Source organism: Manduca sexta, chromosome 8 (assembly GCF_014839805.1).
Source record: "Manduca sexta isolate Smith_Timp_Sample1 chromosome 8, JHU_Msex_v1.0, whole genome shotgun sequence".
Taxonomy (NCBI): Eukaryota; Metazoa; Arthropoda; class Insecta; order Lepidoptera; family Sphingidae; genus Manduca; species Manduca sexta.
Genome location: NC_051122.1, coordinates 2,208,110 through 2,226,252, shown reverse-complemented (window position 1 = coordinate 2,226,252; position 18,143 = coordinate 2,208,110). Strand labels below are relative to the sequence as shown.

General features: G+C 34.2%; 1 protein-coding gene across 2 annotated transcripts in view; it reads left to right on the top strand.

Annotated features, from left to right (window-relative positions):
• LOC115445951 overlaps nucleotides 1–18,143 on the top strand; it is a 239,298-nt gene that overhangs the window by 120,315 nt on the left and 100,840 nt on the right. The window contains exon 1 of one of the 2 annotated variants that reach the window (XM_037436409.1): nucleotides 752–979. The exons of the other annotated variant lie outside the window; for it this stretch is intronic. The gene's annotated coding sequence lies outside the window, so the exon portion shown is untranslated. Of the gene's footprint in view, nucleotides 1–751; nucleotides 980–18,143 lie in introns of those variants that run through there. 2 annotated transcript variants of the gene reach the window in all.

Here is an 18,143-nt window from a genome sequence, read left to right as displayed (position 1 = left end):
TTGTCCAGAAATTCATGAAATAAATAAAAATTACTAGGTGCATGTCACTGCAACGCGCTTTGAACGTGTCATTTTCAAGTCTCAGCATAAATTTTACTATAACGTCGTTCCTTTTTTATTTCTTTGATGGTAGTGTTTTGTTTTATGAAATTATAATTTAATTTGAAATAGATTAATACTACCTCCCACTTCCCGCATCAATACAAGTCCTTAACATGCATTAATACACATAAAATTTCAGTAAAATTTCGCTTACTTTTCACAATTTCATACAGCATTTTTTTGTAAGTTACATATAAGTTAAAATACTGTGTATCCACATTTTCTATTGCGAAATTTTATACTCCGCTAAAATACCTAAACATGCTTATGAAATTGTTTAGCAATAAACAAGATTCACAACTTTTTTATGTTCGTTTTATACCCATCGCTAAATCAGGCCCTTGAAATTTTCTCACGTTCCACCTATAAATGATAAATATACTGACCCAATTCTACTAAAATATTTCGTAATTACGTATAATAAATCTACATCGAAATAGAATGCGAGTTAGGACTTTGGACAATTTGTCTAAGAAATAAATAAAAAATAAACACTTCAATACGCGCAACAAAGTAAGAAATACGCAACCACGCGCATAATCCTACCATTAACATTATTGTTACCAATACCACGAATCCAATAGCGATCGAGTTCAAACAAAATCTTTTCAGCGAGCTTTGCCAAGTTCAACAGCAAAGCTGTCGTTAGACCAGTACCCGTCGTAAGCGCAAACAGCCAGCACGCTCACCCGGCAAACGGGAACAATCGAATCGATTTGTTCATATCGATTTTTTACACGAAAAACTCAGTGTCGCATCACTTTAGTTTTTAAAGTGTTCTATTTTTAATTGTGTTTTTTTTTTCTTATTTTAAAAATGTTGCGTGCCAGTGACAGTGTGGTGTTTAGTGGTTGTGTTTTGTGAGTGATTTTGACAGGTAAGTTTTGGCGGTTAGAAAATTAGAATACCGCGTATTTAAATAATGTTACTTTTTTTAAGTAAATACTTATTTTTAATTCGAAACAATTTTTGATAGCGTGGTGATTTGTAGGCACTAATACGAATGAATAGTAAATAGTATTTTAATTAATTAGACTTATGTAAAATAGAGAACTTTTTTTTAATTAATAAATCTCTAAAATTTCATACTAGAGACATTGAAAATGTACATAAATATAATTTTATCATTCAATTATAAACGGTATTTAAACCACACCACAATGAACATTGTCCTTAATTTTTACATCAAGGACGTCTATACAAATTATCATAAATATCTAGTTATGTTTAACCAGAAGATTCCCGTCACTTTAAACTTACGTGGATTGAGCAATAGCACACAGAATTAAACACATAAATTGTACCGCTATAGAGTATTACTTTAGTGCAATAGATATTTAATTACAGTCTAATTATGGCATTTTATTTGGTGCTGAACTATAACTCTTTGATTACAAATTTTAAACAAATTAGGTATTTTTCTAATAATTAAGATTGCTAGGTTTAAAAATGAATTAATTCGGAACAATTATCATTAGCCTGTCTAATGCATTCTACGTGAAACGTTCGACAATTATGTAAGAGACTGGTTCACAAGTCGAGCAGTACTAGGTATGGATTTAGAATTAGCAACTGATATTACATTAGGATCGTAAGCGATCTCCAAATAATATGACAACTCTTGAAATAAAAACGAAATAGACTTCGATTCTCTATTTTCTGAGATTGACATTGTACTCAATTTGTATTAAAGTTGAAAGAATCGTTAAATATTATAACTCCTATGATTACATTATTAGGAACCATATGATGTATCCCTCGAACACACGCACTATTATTATGATATTCAATATCAATAAAATGAAATTAATTTACCGTAAATTGAAGTGGAAATTTATAATATTTCATTATAAAGTGATAAATCGTTTCGTTCACACATTTTTTTTCTCTCTTTTTGAAAATCCCGTAAAAATCATTAAAATTACAACGAAAAACACAATCAATTCTTACAATAGTATCTTCACAATCTTTCCAATTTGTTTCACACCTTTTCAACCAAACAACCAAATTTATTTCCTCACTAACTGCACGAAAACGAATCACGCACCTCAACTGTCAGAACTCGGAAGTCAATCCAATTACATTGACCAACGTCTGAAAATAGAGATGTTACTATACAAATAAAGCATGCCACCCTAGTGGGTCGGCAGACAATTTCAAGAGCAACATAACTATAAATCTTTGAGGTGCAGCGCAGGCGGCGGGCGCTGAAATGTTGATGTGCTTGCGCCGAGCCACGAGATACGGGCGGCAACGTGTCGCATTTGTTTTATATATGGCCCAATTCCGAGTTGTAAGGTGTAGTGAATTTTGACATAATAATAATATCAGCTTTGTATTTATATACTGTTCCTCTGCTGGACATAGGACTCTACCACTGCGAGGGGCTAGGTCTTAGTCCACCACGCTGGATTAGTGCAGATTGGTAGACTTCACACACCCTACAAATCCTATAGAGAACTTCTCGGGTATGCAGGTTTCCTCACGATGTTTTTCTTCACCGTTAAAGCAAGTATTCATAAATAATACACAGATAATTTTAGAAAAATCATAGGTTTGTGAATAGAGTTATTTACTTACAATTTGAATAACCATGTTTAATCATCAAATAAAGATACATAATATTTATCTAAATATGTAAGATACGAATAAAAAAAACGTAATAATTTATTTTTAAATATTATGAACGACAATACATATACCGATATGAGGTGTCGCGGGGCCTAACTCTATTTCTCTCTCTCTAGATATTTCAACCTCGCTCTACCACCCTCTTCGTCACATAGCATCAATAAATGTTGATCTATTTCCGCTTATAGATTACACCACACGCACAAGAAAGTCCTACTGTAAATAATGTCAACTTTGACAAATCACTTCAATTACTTGCACCTAATAGTTCCATCCAACACCCCTAGTTAGAAGTTCTGTAGTATGCGAAAGTCTCACTACAATGTTTATTTCTACCATCAATCAATATTCTCGTAATACTGTTATGTTTCATTTTGAGGTAATTAAGAAAAATATCACTAAAATCCGATACAAATATTATAAATATATTTCTTGAGTTTGATTTTTTATTAATGTGAAATGTTTTAAGACATTCGTTTCGATTTGTATGTAATATTAAATGTAATAGCGTAACAAGAAATATAAATAAAAAAAAAATTAAATTTAATAACTAATTTACTTGCAATCATGCATATCACAAAATATAGGTACTTAATGTAATTACATTGACAACTAATTAAAAATAATCATCCCTCTAAACGTGTTAAGGAGTAAAACGAAAAGTGAAGTTTACTGAACGCGGTCTAGTTTGAAAACAAGGCTCGTTCGAACAAAGAAACTTTCTTTTTCAATGGTTTATAAAACAAAGAGTCTGTATGACACACATCGGGTTTCCTGTCCGTTTGTCAATAAGTAAAAGTGAACCGTCGGAAATGTCAACGATATAGCTTAGAATACATGTGTCCACTTGTATTTTATGGTAATTATGAGATCCATTGGGTTTCTAGGGCTTTATTCTCTATGCTACACGTTATTTTGACAGCGTGTAACGTAACACATCGCGTCGCGTTTACCACAATTGAAATTAAAGTACAGAATATTAATCGACGCTAATTTCACAAAGACGTTATTTACACTGTCATAGAAAATAAGCCCTCTTTTTGTAGATGTAAGTTCAGGATTATAATTGAAAAAGGTTAAACAGAGATATATGTACAATAGATCACTCTACAAATGGTTGTTGTACATAAGAAAATAAAAGAAAGAATAAGCATTTATTTTTAAAGACATGCACTATAATGTACTATGAAACAAATAAGAAATAAAAAACATACAGGGTGAGAAACGTATCTATGCAATCTATTAAATGTACCACTTGGGCTTCCAATAAAGAATAATGTATGCATAATCCTAACAACTCTCGAGTTTTTCAATGTGTTTTGCTTGTATACAATCAATATTATCATATTAGGACTGTACTGTATTTAACAAAACCAGCCTTAAACTCTAGTTTAGTATGTAGCGGATAGACTTTTTCGTACAAAATATTAAGAAAGATTGATGTAAAAAAAACGTATTTGTATTAATAAAACTATCACGTGCTACTATCAAGAACATTCAATAATAACCAACTAAAAAAACCGCATCATGTCAATATAATATTTCTATATTAAACATTCTATAACAAAACGACCAGCTTGAATTGACACACATAATAGTTTGAATTCATTAATATAGTTTCATTAAAAACACACTAATGGACCAAAATAAAAAATACCATAATACGTTCCACCAAAAATTCCACAATTACAGAGTCTATGTGTTGTTTAAACCTTCTTTGCCAAAAAAAAAAAACAAACCGTACACGTGGTCCATAGTTCATTTTTCGACGGTCTTGCCAATTACAATTTTTCACGGTTGTCGTGAAGTGTTTAGCAGAATTCGGGGTCTATCGGTGTCCGATTTCTAAACAAAAAAGTGGGAATGCCCAGTGCAAGGGCCATCTTTAAGTGGATTCTTAAGCTGTCAACTGATGTGAAGTGTTCAACGAATTATGATAGTTTTATATTAGCTCGCGAGTTGGCTCGGGTGATAGTTATTTTTTGAAACAAAAGTCTTTAAGGAGTTGTGCATGTTTATTTTTTTTAATAAAAGTCTAGGGAACTGCACATTTTTGGTATAAAATAAGTATTTGACATAAAAATGGTCTCGAACTGTACTTTGACTTTAACTTGAGACCCAGCCTTATTCCTTAGTGAATACGGGACCTGTATCGTATACTGCACTCTGCTGACCACGGGCCTCTTCTTCACTAACTTAACATTAGCAACTAGCTTTTACTTTTCGCCTCCCTCGGTCCACGCAAAGTATCTTATTCTATACATAAATGCTAATTGTCTTCAAAATCTGTTCAACACATACTTCTTACGAACATGCAAACATTAAAATCTTGCTTTGGTTGCGGCACGTTTGCTTTTTCGTTTTAAAGTTAACATTTTCAATACAAGTAATTATTGAAATTTAATTAAAACACGGCGAGGTTTTTTATTTTCTTGGTCAGGTCAGATTATACATATATATCAAAGTAGGGTTCTATGTTTTAAATCCTGGACGAATCGTAGCAATGTGTCACGTAAAGTCACAGTTCCGTTCGTTATTCAACAAAAACCTATTTATAAAACCAATTTGGAGTCTACCACCGCTCTCCCAATTAAGAACACCTCTCCCCACTTGTAACAAAACCGTCGATCAAACGCAAACGTCGACAAGTCTACAAATGTTTCGACAAAATAATTACAAATATCCATCTGTCCATGGATGCTTTTATATTGGACTTGGATGCTTTTATATTGGAATGTGACGTCATAATAATATTCTACAGTAGGTTTTAACACTTCAAAGTGATTCTAATTGAAAGTACAATGTCAGAATACGATGACTTACATAAGATGTTGTGGGTTGACAGTTGCTAGTATTGTGCCGGTCTTACTGGACCTATAATGCAGGTGCTAGGGAATGCAAATTGTCAGAACGAGCCACTGTAGCGGGTATTTAGCATTTTTGGTCGCTTTCTAGTTGGGTGCGAAAAATATTTAAAACCAAATTGCTCAATATTAACTTACAAGTAAATTGAATAACCCAAAATCTCCAAATTCAGGAATATATAACCTTTTAATGGATTAGGTAGGATACTATGGAAAATTTCTAGTAAAATGTTTTGTACTAACTTAATAACATTAAAGTGTGACGTCACCGGGTTTAGACAATAAGCCTGGCCTAATGCGGATTGGCGAGGATCCAGAGCGACATCTAAGCAGGATGTGACACGGTGACGTTACATTACCTCATAATTATAGTACCATCATCTAGTATATATACTTAGTTCCCATACGTTGTAGGTGTTTATGACCGGCAAATGAAGTAGGTCCGCTGGTGTTAAGTGATTATATTCTCCCACTATAAAAGAATAATGGTGCTAGTGAAAGGTCATACGTCCCGGTACATTATAATATGTGCTTATTCGTAGTTCTGTTTTCCCGCTAACATATTGCTATAAATTGCATTGTCCCGGTGTTATTTAGCAGTAAAAGATCCCGGAAGTTTTCAGAATAATCGAATCAAGATCATAATAATCGAATTTTAAGATACTTTATATTTAAAGCAAGTTTTGCCAGATCTATGGTAGAATCAGAAGAATTGAAAGCTTCCCAGTTACAATTTTCCGGTGTTGGTAAAACATTATACTACTCAACGATAGTTAAAAATAACCTTTAGTTGCTATTAAACGTATGTTCCAGATTTATATCTTTGTCAAATTACAAATGTAATCCGTATGTAAATGAGTGTCGGCTCTTTAGTCGGCCCAGTCGCGACAATGTCAGACTTTCTACTGCGACATTAAACGCGTTCAGTGCGGTAATGTACCGGCGCCTTACTGTTCAAATTCTTTTGCTGTACAATTTATAGTCTACATTTATTTGTAGCTTTAGGCGCCGCGCAAACTTATTGAGTACTGTTAGACTACTATGAAATTAACAGTTGGTGAAGTTATTAAAACAATGATTTGAATTATAATTGTACTCGGCGTTTCAAGATAAAGGGATGTTAAGTCCCAAAATAAAACAATAGTGTACAAGATACTACCAACGGTGACATAAATACATAATTTCATTGAATGATTATCTAGATTGACTCTTTTACATATTAATCATATAGACAATAAAGTAGAAATATACTTTATATCTAGACATTTTCCCAAGCGATTTCAAGTCAAAAACAAGAGTAAATTCTCATACGTGTGTGGTCTGTGAATTTATAAATCAAATTTTCATTATACGAGCGACGCGGAGTTGCTAATGACCATCCATTTGTACGGATTAATGTGGAACTCCATGCTTTTATTAATTTCAACAGTCGAATAGAGTTATAAATATTTTGTCAGACAATAATATAAAAGTATTATTCAAAATAATGCCGCCTAAAGCCGTGATGTTTTCGTGTTTTGCTTTTTATTACATTTATGCAAGAAAAAATCTTTATTACATAGAAATAATTTAGAAGAATTTAATAACTTCCATTGTCAACCTCCTTGGCATACCGGTTGATGCATCACTTTCCACCGTGTGTATACTATCCCACGGTGTGATAAAAGGCAAGCTTATCGTCATATGGGGCACAAATTCCAAACTCCAGGCTGATACTAAGAAGAAAGACACAATATCACTGCTCGACCTGAAGTTCGAGCTCGAGACGTAATACAACTACGCCGAGGCAATCACATAGCCGTTTAAAAATGATCTTACTACGTGAACTCATGACATAACCATTTATAAAAGTGGAGTAATAATTCCTTTAAATACAAATGGTAAGAAACAATCGGGCACGTTAATGTTGGGCACATTGTACTTCTTAAATCCATCAGCACCTCTATCAATGTTAACACGTGTTCGTCTCTGCTCCTTAAAATAAAAAGCAGTAACGTTATCTTTTACTTTGGTGTTATTGAAATTGTGTACTAGAAAGTTGATATTGTTAGAGACTGTTTGCTTAAGGTTTGATTCTCAGGTTGGAGGATATATGAAACGCCCGGTTCACTAGGTCGGTTCGGTAGCTACCACCCTGAATTTTGTAATAAAGTGCTCGTCTTTATACAGGGTAATATTGACATTGCATTACTAAATGAAACCACATACTTATTTACTTTGAAATAACACTTTACTATAAGTTACTTGAGCCGTAGATATAAAATAAAAAAGTGTAAGTTTCGAACAAAATAAATATTAATAAAAAGTCATTTTAATTTTATGCGCCCCAATGCAACTACTACTACTCTAAGAGAATTTGTCGCAGCAATAACATCATACTTTTAGTCAAAAATACATTCATGCACACGCTATATTCGCAATAAAACTAAACAATGATCAAAATATCAGAAAACTGAAACTAGGATTTTTGGTGAAAATATTCGTTATTAATGGATGATTTTTGGCACAATGTCAGCAAAGGTAAAGACGAGTATTTGATTTTATTTAGCAACGCAATGTCAAAAAGACCCAGGATATAATTTAAGCCTTATAACTTCCAATAATCAGTGTTTGTTATAATATCATAACACTAAAATTTGCACTTTGTTACTGAGTAGTCGAAAAGGTCGGAGGTACCTAAATGGAATTCAAAGAAGTAGTATCGTCAAATATGTCAATATATTTAGATAGTGCTTACGTAAAAGGTTAACAATATAGAAAGTGTTGGCATTTGAAGAGTCGAGTGCAGGAAAGTCAAAAAGTTATCAATTGCTTGCAAATTTTAACATTCATGTAACATCGACGTACAAGATTGTAGTACTTCAAGTTAAATACTGTAGATGTTCCTTACTCCAACTTAAATTCGGATGATTATCGCCAAAAGTGTAGCATCTGTATTTATGTAGAATGTTTGTTATTTAATATAATATGTATTGTCTTATTAATTTTTTATATATTTATACCCATATTGTCTCATCTCTGCATCACTCAAAGGTTGACTGTTAGAAAATGCCTCAGGCATTAAGTCCACCTGTATACATTTTCTGTATATAAAGTTAAATAAATAAAAGTGTAACAACGGGAAGAAAAGATGAACCAATTGCTCGTCTAATCAGTTCTCTGTTTGTTGCTTTGCCTAACTTTCAAATTACCAAGTATATGGCACTATACTGCGATTGTTAAATCGTAAATTAATTTCTTTAAATACATCCAGATTCACCGGAATATCCATAACCAAATATATAATCACCGCAGATATGGTCTAAGGGTAGGTGGCCTTCCATTTCCCCAATCTTGAGATAGTATTATAGCTTGACCGGAAAATAAAACTTGCTTTGCGAACGTCACTTGTTTTTTCGTTTTAAAGTTGACTTTGTCAGTAAAAATTGCGAGGTGTTTAATTTTCAAGGCCAAGCTATACAATCTCACCAAAATACAAAACTTAAGAATGCAATCAAAAAGACCAACTGGCAATTTTTTTCTCTAAACACGGTTAATTCGGCAACGATCCCTAGTTTTATCCCTTGCAATTATCTTCCCGGCTCACCAGAATTGTAAGGGATTTAAAAATTTTACGATTTCTGAGAATCCGTTGTTCAACATATCGGTTCTACGAACTGCACAATGGGTTTAAACCTTTTTACTGATTATCGCAAACACAATACTACAAATAGCTGATCATAAAAGTAATCGCTGTGAAGATTTTTTGTGTTCATATTGGAAATTATTACGAGTTATCAGTAAAATTAATATATTAGCACATTTCTTTTTTCAAGATGTAAGAGTGTGTTTTATATGTGTACCAACGTACTACTAAATGTTAAAAAATGAGCAAAATATATTGAGAACGAGGTCCCTAATAACTTCATAAATATAAATATCTTTTAAGGAGATAAAGATTTTTTTTCCATTTTACAGTCATCAATATTATATAGCTATTTGAAATATTGTGACCATTCGGCCGATTTTAAATTACATTTTAACATGATTTTTCGGATTCATTTGTGTATAAATTCCGTATACATTGAAATCTGCACACTAACTTATGATACAACTGTAGCAATACGTGCAATTACTCTCCAAATGTTACCAATTGATGATGTCATAGGTCTTTGGGAAGAGAAATCTCCAATCTTCCTTTGATACAGAATTCTACAAACACTCAATTATGATAGACAGTTCCAAACGCCGCACCGTTAAGTGTACTAATTCATACAAATTATCTTTCCGAGAAGTATGCACCGTGCAGAACAATCAAATCTTCAGTGAAATTGTCAATCTACTACGATCGTTGACAATAAACATGTTAGTAGTGACCTAGATTCCTAATAGGCCTATTGGCATAAGAGCTGTTTATCAGAAAAGTTTGAATTAGTAATTCAAACTTTTCTGATACACAGCTACATAAAATGTACAAAAGCTGTTGTACAATGTTTTTGTCGGGATTGGGTCTATATAAGAGAGAGCGTTACAAGGCCTTAACAACTAAAAGTTTCTTATTACAATGGTAATAATACTTTACAAACAGCCTTCCTCGAAAATTAGTTCAGGAAGCTAATACATGGTATATTACTAAAGTCGTAAATTACTCTTTAAGTTAACCTCTAATACAGTTTTAAACCCCACTGCAAAAATGATCAATAAAAAACTATGGAACTTAAAAATAATTCTAAACAATGCAGAAGATTTGACGAATGAATTACCATAAAATATTAAATAAAGAACCTATCCATCATGCAGGACTAAAACAATGTATTAATGGAAACAAAAGGAACAAGAGGTCGCAAATATGGACCCCACGCGAGGCGAGCTCTCGCACTAAGCAAACAACGCGAGTGGATTGAAAAAAAAACTTTATTTATTATTCCGGCTAGTATAGATGTATGGGTATTCGATCGTCAACTGGATGGTCAGTCGAATGCGTCTCAAGCTGGATTACTATTGCAATGTCTCTTTCTACCACCAAAGGAGTCTGCAACCCTACTGCGTTAAAGGTCATAGTTGTCAGCATCACAAGGAATTATTAGACATCATGTTTGTTAACAGGCGCAGTGTTGTGTCATGTAAATCTTTGTGATCCAAATTTCGGATGAGGTATCTAATGTTTATACACGTACGCTTGCCATCAGGCGAGTTGAAAGCTCGTCTACAAACCCATTTGCAAAAAACATAAATTTCGATGGTCTATGTTCTAAACTCTGGAAAATATCAAAAGTGGAAATAGTCAAATAAATCTATAACAAACTCTTTTGTACGAATGTTAAACTCACACATTAATATGTAAAGCACGAGGCATCGGATACCTTCGTAACGAATTGCACCATCGCGTGTGATAATGGCTAATGACGGAAGTGTGACCAGCGGGCGGCTAAACCCGTACGGTTGCATTTTTACATTAATTAGTGCTGGGCTATCAGAGCTTGGATCGTGGTGACCCTGGGTTCAGGAAACCAGTATACAGATTTGTGTGTGATTCGTTTGTTTTTAACTTACCCTTTTATCTGAGTAGTAGATTGACAATTTCACTGAAGATATGGTTGGTTCATTCAGAAAATGGGAAACTGTATTATATTTTAAATAATCATGCAATTAACACCCTATAGTTCCAAAAATACGCGCCAATAATTTACCATACATAACGCGAGTAATGTAGTTGTCCAGTGGTACAAAAATTATTATGATACTTTCCTAACCCTACCATATTCTTAAGAACTTCATAATGGACAAAAATTTGAACCTCACTTTTCTAAACCAATTGCTAAAGTCAGAACGTTACAATATTGAAATGCTTTACTTTTCAAATATTAGTGCCTTTCGCATTGTTTCTATAAGATTTGTCGCCAGAACTCCTCAAGCTGTCACTAACATCTCTAATTGTTTATTTATATTCATCAGCGTAATAACTCGAGTGGACTATCCGTTCACTCGCATAAAACTCACCACTTACCACTTCAAAGCCTTCGCTATGAGTGATATGTACTACACTTTCTCTAATTATATTATTGAAGGACTGTATGGAGCGTTTTTCTTTTTAATATCAACATACACTAGGCCAGTGTATATGCCAGGCTAAGGCCTAAACTCTGTTAGTAGCAGAGGAGGCCTATGCTTATCAACGGGCTGTATGTAATACAAAGCTGGTGTGACGATTTATATATAGAACATTTTATGTTTCATCTCCTGGTTGATGAAGTGAATAGAAATTTTGTACATTCGTGTCTAAATTCAAAATTGTATGTTTCTTTGAAAATTTAGGAGAATGCTTCTTTGTAGTCTGAATTCAGACCCTTTATTTATATCTGTTGCGAAGCGTTGGTGCATTATTGTGGACTAGGATTCGGGGTTTGTCTACTGGTAATTTAACAAAATTAATAGGGATTATGACACTTATGTCTTATCAAAAAGGACTATGACACTAAACGAAAGTTTTACATCACGTCAGTATAGAATAAAGGCGTAAACTTAACAAATACCTCTGAGGCCGTAGTCAAGGCGCCTTCCTACAGTCATTCACGTTAATAGGGAACTAGTCCATTGAAATGTTACATTTTTTAGGCCTTACCTTGCGTTTTTTAGAGGACGCAATTTTATTTTTTTGAAGTGTAGTGGGGGTCAGTGTAAAGCTAAAACCAAGTTTGTGGGGTCGCCACCCTTGTCCCACGGCCGCCATCTTGAAAATAGGGGTTGAAATGGTTTTATGATGTATCTCTTAAACTATTTATCTGACAAAAAATTATAAACATTTTTGTTGCAAATTAAATTCTCTACAACTTTGGTTCAGTAACTTTTGTCGTAAAACTATAAATAAAAAGTTATAAGCGAAAATGTTAAGAAATTCAATGTTAAGCAATGTCCATTGCAACGTCATCAGAACGTGTGTTTAAAAGGTTCATAATACTTTTTTTTGTACTCTCATTACGTACAACACAAACCCGCGGTTGTCGGCTTGTACGCGAATTACTTGGATCCTGAATCGCTTTGGCACAGATGAAGCAATTGTTCACAAAATCAAAGTCTGGCTCTGGAGCTTCTGAAACTGACGATAAACTACTGGAGCTGCTGTTGCGACGACTGATTGTTCACAAAAACATTTTTTTACGAACTGTTTCGGAAGTTACTTACTGTACATATTGCGTGTTATTGTTATTACGTGGACAAACGAACCGATAATGTTGTTCGTCGTCGCAACAGCAGCTCCAGTAGTTTATCGTCAGTTTCAGAAGCTCCAGAGCCAGACTTTGATTTTGTGAACAATTGCTTCATCTGTGCCAAAGCGATTCAGGATCCAAGTAATTCGCGTACAAGCCGACAACCGCGGGTTTGTGTTGTACGTAATGAGAGTACGTATTATGAACCTTATAAACACACGTTCTGATGACGTTGCAATGGACATTGCTTAACATTGAATTTCTTAACATTTTCGCTTATAACTTTTTATTTATAGTTCTACGACAAAAGTTACTGAACCAAAGTTGTAGAGAATTTAATTTGCCACAAAAATGTTTATAATTTTTTGTCAGATAAATAGTTTACGAGATTCCTCGTAAAACCATTTCAACGCCTATTTTCAAGATGGCGGCCGTGGGACAAGGGTGGCGACCCCACAAACTTGGTTTTAGCTTTACACTGACCCCCCCTACACTTCAAAAAAATAAAATTGCGTCCTCTAAAAAACGCAACCCCAAATGTAACTTTTCAATGGACTAAACAAAAAATGTATATTATGCAAGCGATTGACTTTCCGATCAGATTCGTCTTTCCTAATATTCGTTCGGTTTTCTAGTAAATAATATAGCGTAAATAATTGTGGAATGGCGTCTTTACGGCTCCCGGTGGTACAGTCAGCCACAAAAATAGCTGAACAGATTCAAAATTTCAAATCTTCTTTAAACTTTTGTGTACTTATTAACATTCGTTGTTTGCTCATTAAAATAAACTTAGGTTATATTTACTTTTAGATAAAGAAAAAATTATATTGCGATTGAAATCAATATGTAGAAACGCTTTGAAGTTTTGCATTTGTTCAGCTACTTTTCTGGCTAACTGTTCTTTGTTTGTTATTAAATTCATTAGATAAAAATCTATTTCAATACATCAAAGTCGCAAATGGTTCGCTTTGCATAATTGATTCGTTTCGCCCATATGTGTCCAAGTGTTTAATACTTTTCCAATATGTTTCATCATCTCAAGTGCTTAGTGTAAAAATTAAATGCCCTCTTATCGTTAGGCTGACGGTAACGGAGTACTTTGTACAATGCGGCATATGCATGGAGATTACATTAAAAAAGACTAATTATTTTGTGTCAGTGTGTGGTCGACTAATGGGATGTTTACGTATTGCTATTTGTTAGTCTGTTTTGACTTCTATATTTATATTATTAAGAAAGTTATTTGTTTGAATTTGGTCCGTTTTATTTTACGTAGATATTTTCTATTGATGTCTCTTATGGTACCTATTGTAAGTATTTGAGATCAGATCATTTAACATTATTTACTTGTCCATTTTCTGAGCTACTTATAAAAATGCAATATCAGTAATACTAAAGAAAATGTTATTAATATTATTTTTTCTCAAATATTTTTTAACTATTCAAACACTGACACCTTTGATCCCTGAAGAGGTAAGTTGGGCGCCTCTGAAGCACCAACTTTCCATTGTGTAGACCTTAGCACTGCAGTTTTCTAATCTATCATTTAACTATTTTTGTTATTTATTCTAATTTAATATAATCTCTCATATCAACTGCTCTTAGGACTGCCAGTACGCGGGGACAATTTTTAATTGACGTATGGTTTATCTAGATGGAATTTAGAACGCAGTGATAATGACGAACAATTTTAATGTCTAGTTGTTAGTGACTATTTACACAAGCTTATCTTGAGATACAGGATGGCATCTCGCAAATAAAAAATTTGAAGTTATTTGAGTGATGTGTGCAGTATGGGTATTTGCGACACCTTCTGAGAGAAGTGATATTCAGATCTCTTAGTATTCCAGTGTGTAAGTTTTTAAAGAATTTCCGTTGTTTGCTAGAAGAAATGCATGAATATCTGAATTCATTTAGATGAAATTTTTGCACGCAAATAGAACGAGTAAGCAAGTTATTTAGAAGTTAAAAAAACATGATTACACAGTGTAACAGACAGTAAATATTTGAATTAGCATAAGTGATAATTTGGGACCTGCTTTGGTCTTAATTGAAAACCTCACAGTTAAATATTACGAACTTTGCGTGGATGGGCAGAGATTCATCATGTCACGATATCTCACGATGCTTGATGAAGATATATTAAATTCAATTAGAGTGCATAGTAATTGCAACACTATGTAACCTTTGCGATTTGTACTTCGTAGGAATCACATAAATTATGTGACCTTACTGAATTATGTTTTAGACAAACACTAGTTACCCGATTGCCACATTTTTCTTTTGGTAATGTAATGTTTACTGTACTATGGTAGCAACAGTTTAGTCAAAATTTTATAGTAATCAATGAAAGACGGTGCGTCCCTTGTAGAATTGATCAGGAACTAAAAGATCTGTTTGGACTTTCTGATCAATTCTGCCAAAATTATGCATGAGTTACTGAGTACATCCCAGTGTTATTCGCTATTTTAATATTTTAATTTGTAGTCAAATAAAAACTTTAAGCCATACTCCTTAAGTTTGTTTTTCAATAACTTAATACAATCCGCTGACGGGGCAATAAGCACATAAGTCCTAGAAAGTCCCCATACTTTGTAAATATCAAACATAATAATTTGCTGAGCCGAATGGCTCCAAACAAAACCCTTTATTTATACCCATTGCTTCCTGGAACATTCAAGCGTTTAATCATAAGCAACTATTCATAGGCGAATTGCGTAAGCGAAAATATTAGAGGAATTATTGACTAAGTTTTTTGCTTCTTTCAAAACAATTTGCAATCAATTTGTAACTCTAATCCCATGTGATAAAGGCTGGACGATGTTTGTCTGATGGTAAGTCACGTGGGCACACTTGTCCAAGCCCTGGCGCCTATAAGGGTGCTTGAGTTAGCAGTATTTAATGACCCTCGAACGCGAGAAGTGCAGGTAGGGAAACTGGTGTTTTACATTCTTTGGCTATCAACGCTGTTTCTTTATTATGTTCGACCTTCTGAGGTTCTATTTTACAATTTGAATGACCTGTTAACACCAAACTATCAATGTCATTTATTAATATAATGTTTTAGATTTGACTTTTGTAAAAAGGCTCATAACAATTACACGAGAACAGCCTTTGCACACTGTTACTTGCCCTAAAATATAGGTCAAGCAGTGGCATCCAAAAGAAATGGCTCGCATAAAATATACCTGTCAAATGTTAATCCAATTACAATTACTCTTTATTGACTCTTCAAGTTTCAACCCGTCTCAGCAAAGACCACTACTACTACTTACTACGACTGTATATTAATTTTCCAATGTTTATAGTGCAGTAAAACAAACTATAAACCCGAGCCAATAAGTCGACTTTGTTATGGGAAATGCACCATACTACTTCACAATGTAAACTTGGGTATTAGTGCTAAGTTTTTATCGTCGTCTAATGGGTCATCTGTTATCTTTGTCTACAAACATTGTAAAGGTTGATGAAATGTTCGCCTATGATGATCTTGGTAGTGAGAAGTGCGATTATTTCTTGAAGAGTGAAAATGATCAGAATTATGGTTTTGTAGGTTTCCGGTTGTGGGCAGGACTAAATACCTACTGAAGAATCAGAATTGTTGAATTCATATTTTTTAGGATACCTATAAAGGGATTTTTATATTTGTATAAGAAGAATCAAGTAACAAATATTTTAAGTTTTATTTTTTTCTTAAACTGACTGACTAGGTGGCATATTTATATAACGGTATGACAGCAATGCTAAGGTATCGGGTTCGATACCCGGGTCGGGCATTGTGATATTAGATTTTTCTACACAGTATTATCCCCGTGTTTGGCATTTGTGCCCGATATGGCGATAGGCTCGCTTCCCATCACATCATAGGATGGAATACCTCGGGAAAGTGGATGCACCAGTCGCACTTCTGCCTTTGAGTATAAAAGCCGTGAATGTGAAGTATTTTCTTCTTATGAAGTTACAAATTCCGATATATTTTCCATAACTTAGTAACTAATCGCTTACTACCTAACCTCACAGTTAAATCACACTAAACCAAGTCAGCAACACACAACAACACAAGTAAGCACAATCGGCATTAGTTTGTTCGACCGCAAACAAAAGTGAAAAAAAATTTACGATCGCAACCTGACTCTCGTCGTGTTTCTAGGATTACTCACAAAGTATTAAACGCAGTATAAATCAACACAACAATACACAATTATAGGTTAAACGATCGCTGTAAAATGTAAGCGACTGCAAAAGTGAAAACTTGGCTCAAAAGGTCAGGGTTATGATTGAAGATAATAGATTTTGAGTGACTGTACGTGGGGTTTGTGGTTTGATTAGAATTCTGTTAACCAGAAGAGTGCACCGCAGGTAAACAAAACTGTAGCGACCATCTTGCTATTGTTTTAGATTCCTGTATACTTTAATTCGTAATTTAGATTAGTTAGTCAAAGATGTAGGTATGGCTAAACCGACAGGCCTATATTTCAATTCCGAGCCACGTGTTACTCAGTAAAAAGGAATATTTGTTAGCCAACATAGAAATCGATCTCAAGGCGCTTATTCCCTATGACAGTGTAAACTCGTAACGCGACCGTGTTACGTTATCTTCGTAAAATTAGCGTGAAATATTCTATATTATGCCAATTTCTATTGTCTTAAACGCGACGCGTTATGTTAAAAGCCTGTTACGGGCTATCAAAATAACGTGTGGCGTAGGGAATAAGGCCCCTGAACTTTACCATTCAAAGCACTAAACGCTATCATCGAAAACCGTAAAACACCTTAATTAAACTCTTTTACATCTATCCGCTACATCTTATCAATCCAAATCAGGTGGCTCAGAACTCGTACAATAGAGTTCCCAGGCGCACCTTCGCACCCGGCCGCGAAATGTACTTTTTGTTCGCCATGAATTACCACTGCAGCGCTAATTAGCCGGTGCGAACTCTACCGCCGCGGAAGGTTCTTGGAACTGTCACATTTTGGGTCGGAAGCCGTGAGATCACCGTGCCAATTCAGGGATTTTAATGCATTTTAGTGGGAGGTTATCGAGTTAATCTGATGACTTGTGAAATAAAATATATACTACGCCTTTATCTCCGAAAGAGTAGGTAGAGATGCTACTAGGAGATTTACTGTACAGCATCTGCGTTCCGTGCCTTGTGATGTGGTGAGCCTATCGCTATATCAGTGTAATTAGAGGAATTATGTTTTCATTTACTATTATCTATACGGTAGCGACTAAAGAAACAGAATCAAAGTATAAATATATCAGCTCCAGGGGTCAATTGTTTACAACCTGCAGGAATTCACAAAATTGGCCCACAGGGGTATAAACCAGTAGTTAATATTAATTCCTACTTTGTCC